This window comes from Arachis stenosperma, chromosome 10 (assembly GCF_014773155.1).
Source record: "Arachis stenosperma cultivar V10309 chromosome 10, arast.V10309.gnm1.PFL2, whole genome shotgun sequence".
Lineage (NCBI taxonomy): Eukaryota > Viridiplantae > Streptophyta > Magnoliopsida > Fabales > Fabaceae > Arachis > Arachis stenosperma.
Genome location: NC_080386.1, coordinates 106186281 through 106194938, shown reverse-complemented (window position 1 = coordinate 106194938; position 8658 = coordinate 106186281). Strand labels below are relative to the sequence as shown.

At 42.1% G+C, this 8658-nt stretch overlaps 1 non-coding gene across 1 annotated transcript; it reads right to left on the bottom strand.

Annotated features, from left to right (window-relative positions):
• Positions 1–7343: 7343 nt before the first annotated feature.
• Positions 7344–7451, bottom strand: LOC130959600 (small nucleolar RNA R71). The gene has a single exon (XR_009078673.1). It is a non-coding gene; the product is annotated as a small nucleolar RNA R71 (small nucleolar RNA).
• Positions 7452–8658: the final 1207 nt, after the last annotated feature.

Below are 8658 nucleotides of genomic sequence, written 5' to 3'. Positions count from 1 at the left end.
CATTATGGGCCTCATAAATGGCCTACGAGAAGGGCCATTTAGCCAATCTATATCAAAGAGATATCCTACATCCTTAGACGAAGTACAAGAACAGGCACAAAAATACATCAACATGGAGGAAAACTCTCGACTTGTCGAAGCCTCAAGGTTCGGCTCTACCTACCGAGATAAAGAATCCAAGAAAAAGGAAGATCGCTCCGGAGAAAAAATCAAAAAATATCATAACTATACTCCTCTTAGGGTATCCTTGGTAGATGTCTACAAAGAAGTCTGCCATACAGAGAAAATCCCTCCAGCTCGGCCACTTAAAGGCAAAAGAGGAGGAGGAAATTGGAATGAATACTGTGAGTATCACCGACTTCGAGGGCATTCCACCAACGAATGCTTCGACTTGAAAAACATCATAGAAAAACTAGTAAGAGAAGGAAAGCTAGATCGATTTTTGGCCAATCAGGAGGACGAACCAAGAAAAAGAAGAAGGGATGAGGATGTTGGACGATCTGAACGATCACCTCGCACACCGGAAAGACATGTTCACGTAATACACGGCGGATTTGCCGGAGGAGGAATCTCCAAATCATCCCGAAAGCGACACCTCAAAGAAGTATACCACGTCGAAGGAAAAAAGGAAGTCCCAGACATCCCAGCAATCACGTTTACCAAGGAAGACGCATCCAGAATCATCTCGGGACACGACGACCCCATGGTCATTACGATCATACTGGCAAACGCCAACCTTCACGGTACATTAATTGACCAGGGAAGCTCTCCAGACATCTTATTCAAAACTGCCTTCGACAAACTCGGTCTAGATGAAAAAGAGCTAAGAGCATACCCAAACAGCCTGTTCGGACTAGGAGACACCCCAGTTCAACCACTGGGATACGTATCGCTGTATACAACCTTCGGAAAGGGAAACCAGTCCCGAACACTCAAGATAGATTACATCGTGGTCGACGTAAGCTCAGCCTACAATGCCTTAATAGGTCGGACAACGTTAAATCAACTCAGAGCAATAGTTTCAACCCCGCATCTATGTATGAAATTCCCAACTGCAGAAGGGATAGCTACGATAAAGGCAGATCAAAAAATGGCACGTCGCTGTTACAACGAAAGCCTAAACTTCCGAGGTGAAGGAGGAGAGTTTTACACAATCAAGCTCGGTGGAGTTCAGAGGCGAAAAGAACTCCGACCACAACCCGAAGGAGAAATAGAAAGAATCCAGATCGGAGACACCTCGGATAAAACAACTGATATTGGCACGATCCTGAAAGGAGACATGAAGGAATCGCTAATACGGTTCCTACGAGATAATATTGATCTCTTCGCATGGAAAGCTGCCGACATGCCAGGTATTGATCCCAAACTAATGAGCCATAAATTGGCAGTCTATCCGGGATCCCGGCCGGTACAACAAAGACGAAAAAAACTTGGATCAGAACGAACTCAAGCTGTAGAAGAACAAGTACAAGCGCTACTTGAGGCCGGGTTCATAAGGGAAGTCAAATATCTACTATGGCTAGCAAATGTCGTCTTGGTGAAAAAGTCAAATGGGAAGTGGCAAATGTGCACCGACTACACCGATCTCAACAAAGCCTGCCCAAAAGACCCTTATCCACTCCCAAGCATCGATGCTCTAGTGGATGCTTCATCAGGATATAAGTATCTCTCATTCATGGATGCATATTCAGGGTACAACCAAATCCCCATGTATCCACCAGATCAAGAAAAAACCTCGTTCCTAACACCAAAAGCAAACTACTGTTACATCGTGATGCCTTTTGGTCTCAAGAACGCAGGAGCTACTTATCAAAGGCTAATGAATAAAGTTTTCGCAGATCATATCGGAAAAATCATGGAAGTCTATGTAGACGATATGTTGATAAAAACACAGAGCGAAGATACATTGTTATCCGACCTGACTCAAGTGTTTTCTACTATCAGGAAACACAACATGCGGCTCAATCCCGCAAAATGCACCTTCGCAGTAGAAGCTGGCAAATTCTTGGGCTTCATGCTCACACAAAGGGGGATTGAAGCAAATCTAGACAAATGTCGAGCGATACTCAACATGAAGAGCCCAACCTGTATCAAAGAAGTACAACAACTCAACAGAAGGTTGGCCGCTCTATCCCGATTCTTAGCAGGAGCTGCGATAAGATCTCTTCCCTTCTATGATACTTTAAGAAAGGGAAAATAGTTTGAATGGACAACAGAATGTGAGCAAGCCTTCCTAGACTTCAAGGAGTTCTTAGGACGGCCACCCATCCTATCTCGGCCACGAGAAGGAGAACCGCTCATATTATATCTCGCAGTAGGGAGCCAGGCAATAGCCTCAGCACTAGTCAGAGAAGACGAACATGGGCAAAAACCCGTCTACTTCATTAGCAAAGCACTATAGGGATCCGAGCTGAACTACCAGAAAATAGAAAAGTTTGCCTACGCTCTGATCCTCACATCCCGGCGGCTTCGCCCATATTTTCAAGCGCATACCATTAAAGTTTGAACCAACCAACCCATAAAAGGAATATTGCAGAAAATAGATCTAGCAGGAAGAATCCTACAATGGGCAATCGAGTTATCCGAATTCGATCTCCAATACGAGGTGCGTACAGCGATCAAATCGCAACACCTGGCCGACTTCATCGCAGAATTTACAGACATCCCGGAAATTCCCCTAGAATGGAACATATACGTAGACAGATCCTCGAATAAAACAGGAAGTGGTGCGGGTGTGATAGTTGAGAGCAACCAAGGAACTCAACTCGAGCTCTCCCTTAAATTCGGATTCCCGGCCTCAAACAACCAGGCAGAATACGAAGCACTATTAGCTGGTCTAAAGCTGGCTAGAGAGGTTGGAGCCCGGAAACTCAACATCTACAGTGACTCACAAGTCATCACCTCACAAATAACAGGAAACTACCAAGCCAAAGATCCGACCATGAAAAAATATTTGGATAAAACCAAAGAACAGCTCGGACAACTCGGGGAATATAGGATCCACCACATACCTCGTGAGCAAAATGCCCGAGCTGACGCCCTTTCAAAATTAGCCAGCACCAAACCAGGGGGCAACAACAGAAGCCTCATCCAAGAGGTATTACATAACCCGTCAATAGCGGAAGAAGAAAGAATCCTAGCCATAATAGGTCGGGATCAAGGATGGATGACCCCCATAATAAACTACCTCAAAACAGAAGAACTCCATACAGATGAAAAAGAGGCAAAGAGGCTGAAAAGGGAGGCACAGTACTACACTATCATAAACAACACGCTGTACAAAAGAGGAATATCAACACCTCTACTAAAATGCGTACCAACTTCCAATACAAAGGAAGTCTTGGAGGAAGTACACAGTGGCATTTGTGGGAATCATCTCGGAGCACAAGCTCTCACCAAAAAGGTACTCCGGGCGGGATTCTATTAGCCAACTATACAAAAGGAGGCTATAGAATTTGTAAGGACATGTCCACCATGTCAGAAGCATGCCAACTTTCACATTGCCCCACCAGAAAAGCTCATCAGCGTGACCTCACCCTGGCCATTTGCGAAATGGGGACTCGACCTTCTCGGACCCTTCCCACAGGGATCGGGACAAGTAAAATTCCTCATAGTAGGAGTAGACTATTTCACAAAATGGATCGAGGCAGAACCCCTGGCCAACGCCACCACTCAAAGAAGTCGAAAATTCCTATATAGGAACATTATTACGAGGTTCGGGGTACCATACTCCATCACCACAGACAACGGTACCCAATTTACAGAGGCAGGTGATGAGCGGATAATTTGTACGCTTTTTGGCATTGTTTTTAGTATGTTTTTAGTATGATCTAGTTAGTTTTTAGTATATTTTTATTAGTTTTTAGTTAAAATTCACTTTTCTGAACTTTACTATGAGTTTGTGTGTTTTTCTGTGATTTCAGGTATTTTCTGGCTGAAATTGAGGGACCTGAGCAAAAATCTGATTCAGAGACTGAAAAAGACTGCAGATGCTGTTGGATTCTGACCTCCCTACACTCGAAGTGGATTTTCTGGAGCTACAGAAGCCCAATTGGCGCGCTCTCAACGGCGTTGGAAAGTAGACATCCTGGGCTTCCCAGCAATATGATAGTCCATACTTTGCCCAAGATTTGATGGCCCAAACCGGCGTTCAAAGTCACCTTCAGATTTCCCAGCGTTAAACGCCGGAACTGGCACCAAAATGGGAGTTAAACGCCCAAACTGGCACAAAAGCTGGCGTTTAACTCCAAAGAAGAGTCTCTACACGAAAATGCTTTATTGCTCAGCCCAAGCACACACCAAGTGGGCCCGGAAGTGGATTTTTATGTCATTTACTCATCTTTGTAAACCTTAGGCTACTAGTTTTCTATAAGTAGGACCTTTTGCTATTGTATTTTCATCTTTGGACATCTATTTCTTAGATCATTGGGAGGCTGGCCTCACGGCCATGCCTAGACCTTGTTCTTATGTATTTTCAACGGTGGAGTTTCTACACACCATAGATTAAGGTGTGGAGCTCTGCTGTACCTCGAGTATTAATGCAATTACTATTGTTCTTCTATTCAATTCCACTTGTTCTTGTTCTAAGATATTCATTTGCACCCAAGAACATGATGAATGTGATGATTATGTGACACTCATCATCATTCTCACCTATGAACGAGTGCCTGACAACCACTTCTGTTCTACAAGCAAACAAGGCTCTAATGTTTATCTCTTGGATTCCTGATACACGATGCATGGTTGATCGCCTGACAACCGAGTGCTCGCCAGACAACCGAGCCAGCCATTCCGTGAGATCAGAGTCTTCGTGGTATAGACAAGAACTGATGGCGGCATTCAAGAGAATCCGGAAGGTCTAACCTTGTCTGTGGTATTCTGAGTAGGATTCAATGATTGAATGACTGTGACGTGCTTCAAACTCCTGAGGGCGGGGCGTTAGTGACAGACGCAAAAGAATCACTGGATTCTATTCCGGCCTGATCGAGAACCGACAGATGGATAGCCGTGCCGTGACAGGGTGCGTTGAACATTTCCACTGAGAGGATGGGAGGTAGCCACTGACAACTGTGAAACCCTTGCATAAGCTTGCCATGGAAAGGAGTAAGAAGGATTGGATGAAGACAGTAGGAAAGCAGAGAGACGGAAGGGACACAGTATCTTCATGCGCTTATCTGAAATTCCCATCAATGAATTACATAAGTATCTCTATCTTTATCTTTATGTTTTATTCGTATATCACCATATCCATTTGAGTCTGCCTGACTAAGATTTACAAGATGACCATAGCTTGCTTCATACCAACAATCTCCGTGGGATCGACCCTTACTCGCGTAAGGTTTATTACTTGGACGACCCAGTGCACTTGCTGGTTAGTTGTGCGGAGTTGTGATGAAGAGTTGAGATTGCAATGAGCGTACCATGTTGATGGCGCCATTGATGATCACAATTCCGTGCACCAAGTTTTTGGCGCCGTTGCCGGGGATTGTTCGAGTATGGACAACTGACGGTTCATCTTGTTGCTTAGATTAGGTATTTTTCAGAATTCTTAAGAGTGAATTCTAGTGTTTCAAGGTGATGTTCTTACCATCACCAAAGCTGATTGATTCTCATCAATTTAGCTCTTGAATGCAATGTCCTGCTGAAGCTTGGCTAGCCATGTCTAATTCCTTTAGACTAAAGCTTTAGACTAACATTGCATGATTCCTGGAATTCTCATTAAGAATTTTGAAACCTTTATTTTCTATTTCCATATAATTTTCGAAAAATCCAAAAAAAAAAAATTTTCAAAATCATAAAAAAACCAAAAATATTTTATGTTTCTTGTTTGAGTCTAGTGTCTAATTTTAAGTTTGGTGTCTTGCATGCATTGTTTATTTGATCTTGGTTCTATTTTCAAGTCAATAGTACAGGGAACTGAAGATTCAGAACATGCAGCAGAGGAATTACACAGAAAAAGCTGGGCGTTCAAAACGCCCAGTGAAGAAGGACAGACTGGCGTTTAAACGCCAGCCAGGGTGCCTGGTTGCGCGTTTAACGCCCAAAAAGGTAGTGCATTGGGCGTTAAACGCCAGAATGTGCACCATTCTGGGCGTTTAACAGCAGGATGGCACAAGGGGGAGGATTTTGTTTTCAAATCAAATTTTTTTTCAAGTTTTCAAAGTTTTTCAAAATCAAATCTTTTTCAAATCATATATTTTCAATCAAATGTTTTCAAAATCAATTTCTTTCCTTTTTCAAAGATACTTGCTAACAATTAATGATTTGATTGAACATTTCAAGTATGTTGCCTTTTCTGTTGAGAAAGGTTTAATGTTTGAATCATATCTTTTCTTGTTAGGCAGGTCATTAATTTTTAAAATCAAATCTTTTTTTTTAAAAATTGTTTTCAAATCATATCTTCTCAATCACATATTTTTAAAAAAAAAACCAATCATATCTTCTTAACCTCATCTTTTTCAAAATAGTTTTCAATCAAATCTTTTTGATTTCTAATTTCAAAATCTTTTTCAAAAATTACTTGATCCCTTTCTCACTCTTGATTTTCGAAAATCAAATTAAAGTTTTTCAAAATGCTTTTAAAATCTTTTTAATTAATTTTTGAAAAAAAAAGCTCTTCCCCTCTTTTCACATCCTTCTATTTATGGAGTATCACTCCTCTTCAATGCACAATTCGAACTCTATCTCACTAAGTTCGAATTCTCCTACCTCTTTCTTCTATTTTTCTTTTCCTCTGACACCTCAAGGAATCTATATACTGTGACATAGAGGATTCCACATTTTCTTGTTCTCTTCTCTTTCATATGAGCAGGAACAAAGACAAAAGCATTCTTGTTGAAGCTGACCCTGAACTTGAAAGGACCTTGAAGCAAAAGCTAAGAGAAGCTAAGGCACAACTCTCTGCAGAGGACCTAACAGAAATCTTCAAAGAAGAAGACATGGCAGCCGAAAATAACAACAATGCAAATAATGCAAGGAAGGTGATGGGTGACTTTACTGCACCTACTCCCGACTTCTATGGGAGAAGCATCTCTATCCCTGCCATTGGAGCAAACAACTTTGAGCTTAAGCCTCAATTAGTTTCTCTAATACAACAGAATTGCAAGTTCCATGGACTTCCATTGGAAGATCCTCATCAGTTCTTAGCTGAATTCTTGCAAATCTGTGACACTGTCAAGACTAATGGGGTTGACCCTGAGGTCTACAGACTTATGCTATTCCCTTTTACTGTAAGAGACAGAGCTAGGACATGGTTGGACTCACAACCTAAAGAAAGCCTGGACTCATGGGAAAAGCTAGTCAATGCCTTCTTGGCAAAGTTTTTTCCACCTCAAAAATTGAGTAAGCTTAGAGTGGAAGTCCAAACCTTCAGACAGAAGGATGGAGAATCCCTCTATGAAGCTTGGGAAAGATACAAACAATTGATCAGAAAATGTCCTTCTGACATGCTTTCTGAATGGAGCATCATAGGTATTTTCTATGATGGTCTCTCTGAACTATCCAAGATGTCTTTGGATAGCTCTGCTGGAGGATCTCTTCATCTGAAGAAGACGCCTACAGAAGCTCAAGAGCTAATTGAAATGGTTGCAAATAACCAATTCATGTACACTTCTGAAAGGAATCCTGTGAACAATGGGACTAATCAGAAGAAAGGAGTTCTTGAGATTGAAACTCTGAATGCCATATTGGCTCAGAATAAAATATTGACTCAACAAGTCAATTTAATTTCTCAAAGTCTGTCTGAAATGCAAAATGCACCAAGCAGTACTAAGGATGCTTCATCTGAAGAAGAAGCTTACGATCCTGAGAACCCTTCAATGGAAGAGGTGAATTACCTAGGAGAACCCTATGGAAACACCTATAATTCTTCATGGAGAAATCACCCAAATCTCTCATGGAAGAATCAAGAGAGACCTCAGCAAGGTTTCAACAACAATAATGGTGGAAGAAACAGGTTTGGCAATGGCAAGCCTTTTCCATCATCTTCTCAGCAACAGACAGAGAGTTCTAAGCAGAGCCACTCTGACTTAGCAACCATGGTCTCTGATCTAATCAAAACCACTCAAAGTTTCATGACTGAAACAAGGTCCTCCATTAGGAATTTGAAGGCACAAGTGGGACAGCTGAGCAAGAGAATTACTGAACTCCCTCCTAGTACTCTTCCAAGCAATACAGAGGAATATCCAAAAGGAGAGTGCAAGGCCATCAACATGGCCGAATTTGGAGAGGAAGGAGAGGCAGTGAACGCCACTGAGGAAGACCTCAATGGGCGTGCACTAGCCTCCAATGAGTTCCCTAATGAGGAACCATGGGAATCTGAGGCTCAAAATGAGACCATAGAGATTCCATTGGACTTACTTCTGCCTTTCATGAGCTCTGATGAGTATTCCTCCTCTGAAGAGGATGAGTATGTCACTGAAGAGCAAGTTGCTAAATACCTTGGAGCAATCATGAAGCTAAATGACAAGTTATTTGGAAATGAGACTTGGGAGAACGAACCTCCTTTGCTCACCAAAGAACTGGATGACTTGTCTAGGCAGAAATTACCTCAAAAGAGACAAGACCCTGGGAAGTTTTCACTACCTTGTACCATAAGCACCATGATCTTCAAGAAGGCTCTGTGTGACTTAGGGTCAAGTGTAAACCTCATGCCTCTCT